The following is a 4467-nucleotide window of genomic DNA, read 5'->3' as shown; positions in this document are numbered from 1 at the left end:
CTCGGTTCATGAACCGGGTTCGCCAACCTACCATGAGTAGAAATATCAGTAAGTTCATATTTCTCTCTTATGATGTTTGAAACATTCCCAAGTGATATGATCATTTGTATGGGAAATTTTCAATTGATCCACAAATTAATTCATAGAACTAATATTTTAAGGACCTTTGAACATCTAATTACTAAATCATATTTCGAGATTTTTCACAAGACAAGCTTGACTCAAAACATCTTCTTTGTTAATCTATTATAAGTCATACAACATAGTCTCAATAGATTGAATGATGGTATATTGAGTAAAATAGAATGGTTCGGCCTTCAAATACCTGATACATAAGTTCTCCAAATGTCTTCGCCGATCTTCATTCTTCAAGGGTGATCTCTGATACTCGACTACAATTCTAACTATCCGAAACTTGACTTAGTAGACAAGAAATCAAGATATAGTTTCGATCACCTAACATTGACAACAAGCTTGAGATGGCGAAACTTGTAGGTTGAACCAAGGAAGTAATGCTCTAACAATTATAATTGCGGAAAGTAAAAGTACATACACTCAAGATTTTGTTAACGATGAAACCGCAAATGCAGAAAAACCTCGGGATCTAGTCCAGTTTTGAATACTCTTATAATAAGCCGCTATACAGAGACACTACCAACTTCGTATAGTAAAGACCAAGTAAAATACCTAGTTTCCTCAGTACCTTGCGCCTACAACCAATCTGGATAACACACGTGAATCCTAAGATAATTAGGTTTATGACTGACTTCGTTTTGGGGAGTCGTGAAGCCAGGTCCGACTATCTTTACCTTGATAGTTCGTGTACCCCAATCTTTATTTTTTATTATCGAAGTTTTTGTAATCTCTTTCAGTCAAGATAGATAGCAATCGCAAAGTTCTCTTCGTCTCAGACTTTGTAATTCCTCAAGATAGATATATGGAAATTGATCCTAAGTGATCTTTTGAAAAATTTTCTTGAGAGGTGGTTAAGAATCTAGGCTGCTCTTTGGGAGTCGTAAGTTCCAGATTTGTGAGGTTTTCTAGCTTTGTCTATTGCAAACAGATTTCTACACCTTGATCTTTGATCTAAGAGGAATCAAATAGGTTTATCCGTTAGGATGAAGCGACTCTTAGGATGTAAATGACGTCAGTTAAGAGAATCAATTGGGTAGACCATTGCGAGGTTCAAGAGACATAAGGAGCGCGACTGTAACTGAATCGCTTGGAGGGTGGATTCAGTCTCAATTACATTCCAGTCTAAAGTATGATAGTATGCTAGTGTCCGTAGAGTCTTAATATAGTTCGATGTTCAAATCTGGATGAGGTCCCCAGGTTTTTCCACAGTTGCAGTTTCCTCGTTAACTAAACTTCTAGTGTCTTGTGTTTTTCCTTTTCCGCATTATATTGTTTATCTTTATGTTAGATTTACGCAAGTTAAGTATTCGGTCTTAGTAGATAGATAACAAGTTTAATTAACTGGAAGAATTCCTGGATTATTTGGATTTGACTAGGTTGATCTTAGATATTGATTTTTGAGATCTTCCAAGTATTCTTCTTAACAATCAAGTTCGCGGACTCCTTGTCTATATACATACTGATTGAGAAGTGGTAGAGATATAAACTTCGTATACATATTCAAGGATCATTCAGTTGGTTTACTTGTAAGTGTATTAGGTTTTTCCATACAAGTAGTCGAACGAAAAAGTTGGTGGTGTACTTGGTACTCATGCGTTTTCAGTTTGTGTTACCAAAAGTCAGTCTGAACTCCAAGAACTATAGAGGTTTGCAAACCCGGTTTTGTGTACCCTTTACTATTGAGTTTGGGAATTATATAGGTTCACAAACCCGGTTTTCAAACCACTATCTAATGACTTCGTTAGTTTCTAAGGTACACAAACCCGGTTTACAAACCCCTTGGGTCTGTCGGTCACGAATCGTCAAGGTTAGCAAACCCTCCAGGTCTGTCGCCCACGAACTGCCAAAGTTTGCAAATCCAGTTTGTGAAACCTTTGGTTCTGATTCGTGAACCAACAGAGGTTTGCAAACCTACCCAGTTTAGTATTAGCAAAATTCATGAACTATTCTACATGTATTTTCGACTTTTCTAAGGCTCTTACAGACACTTCTACATTTATATTCACTAGATCACTTTATGTGTGTGGATCATTGATTAGTCTTCAGCGTTATTGAACACCGCTATATGCTTGTAACTTTAAAGGCTACTTAGATGCTATGAACCATCATTGTACACGGTTCCAGAAGGCTGGACCATAATGCATATTCTTTTGTGCAATTTCAAGGAAGAATTCTCACATGTTTACATGAACTCTTAATAAAAATTTCATCTAAGCCAAGAACGTGTTTGCTAAAATTCCAAACAACCATAGCTTGAATTCAAAGCTACCCGGAGCCTTGAAAATCTATAAATAGAGTGACTCTTGCAACGGGATTTCTTAATCCCTGGAACTCTTGTATCCTAGTTGCTAAGATAGCGTCGTCCTCTAAATCCTAGGTTTCCTATGAGAAACATAATTAGGTTACGATTTTAAATACTTCATTTTGGAATTTCTGAAGCCCGGTCAGACTATGTTTTACCTGATAGTTCTTGAATTCAGACCTTGTTCTTATTGATCTTTGAGGTTTTCGTAATCTTGGATCATGAACGAGATATATAGAAATCACAAAGTTCTCTTTGTCTTAAGTTTTGTGATTCCTCAAGATAGATATTTTAAATTCTACTTTAATTTGTTTGGATTTTTCTTGAGAGGTGGTTAGTCATCTAGGCCTGTCATCTAACTGAGAGTATGTGTTCCAGATTCGTGAGGTTTGCTGGACTTTGTCTACCGCAAACAGATTTCCAAGCCTAGATTGAAACATATCAAAACAGATATCAAATAAGCTTCTCTGTTAAAGGCATATCGGTATTAAAAGTCTTCGCTAAGGCTGAAGCAACTCTTAGGCTGTAAATGACGTCAACTAAGGAATCAAGTGCATAGAATCTTAGGTGGCTGGATCTGACTCGCATATTCTCTTATGTGGCTTGGGCCGATATTGGACTTTTTTGTTAGGGATGGTGATCAGATCAACAATGGGATTGGTCCAGCTAGCTAGGTATGCTCAGGGAAGTGTCACCTAGTTATGTCATATATAAAAAAATAAAGAAAAAGAACTTTTGTCCTGGAGGAAAAAACCCTTCCAAAATAGACTCTAGGTCTGCTCTAGGGAGTGTAACCAGTTGTATCGTATTAAATATATTTTTTTCTTGTAATTTTAGGTCAAAATATCCTTCCTGCAATAGATTATGTGCTTGTCTAGGAAAGTTTGATCCAGTTTTGTCGTAGCAAGACAGAAAAACCCTATAATTTTAGCTTGAAAACCTCTTTCCAAAATAGATTTGAAAACACTATTGAAACCAAAAGTAAATAAATAAATAAAATTGAAATAATGGTGAAAAAATAATGAAAATACAAGGTATTGATATCGAAAACAAAAGTAAATAACATTTAAATAATGGTAAAAAAATAAATGAAAACAAAAGTAACACGGGAATAATTGTGAAAAACAAAAAAGTAACACCGGCATAATGTTGAAAAAAACAAATGGGGATGCGGGGTATCGATCCCCGTACCTCTCGCATGCTAGAGCCTAGTTAGTAAATTCGCGAATTTTTCCGTATCACGAATTTTACCGTCTTATTCGCGTACGTTTGCAACTCTGAACTCAAGTCGCGTATTATGTGGCAATCCCGGATTATTCGCGAATCGTTCACGAATTTTACGTATCCCGAATCCCGAATGATACGTCCGCTTAATTCGCCATAAATTTCTTTAGCTTTTACGTTTTCAAAGGCCCCACTTTTTGGGCTTTACTGCCTCCCGAGTATACACCACCCAATATTAGACGTTGTTTTAATTTTTATGAAAGAAAAATGACTGAAGAGATTTGAATGTGAAGGTGAGAGAGATCTCAGACTTACTAACCAAGCATCTAAACCACTATACCACGTCCTCTTGGATGACTAATGTTGTATATATTATTAATATCATCATATTAAGTTTATTTTTTCTTTAAATATCTCACACATATGTATAAAAATTGGTCTATGACCTTATAAATACAAATTATTTAGTATATATAGATACCGAATTTTCAGAACCGAACTCATATTTATAAATCGAATTGTACACGTATGTATGCCGTTCCGAATTACTGACGAATCACGTCTCGTTGACCGAATTTTGGACTGATTCTGGGTTTTACAAAACCGTATAATACTCGTACGTTTGTCGTTCCGTACGTTTGCCGAATCCCGAATTGCTAACTAGGTGTTAGAGCATGCTACCATCTAAGCTACATCCCCTGCTCGTGTGTTGTGTTGTAGGATACTTATATATAAGGTATTTTCAGAAAAAGGACTTTTAGACTGTCACTCCAGATATACCGTTAGTTATCCATTCAGATTTTGAG

The sequence above is a fragment of the Papaver somniferum genome, chromosome 7, assembly GCF_003573695.1.
Source record: "Papaver somniferum cultivar HN1 chromosome 7, ASM357369v1, whole genome shotgun sequence".
Lineage (NCBI taxonomy): Eukaryota > Viridiplantae > Streptophyta > Magnoliopsida > Ranunculales > Papaveraceae > Papaver > Papaver somniferum.
Note: the sequence above shows the minus strand (reverse complement) of the source record.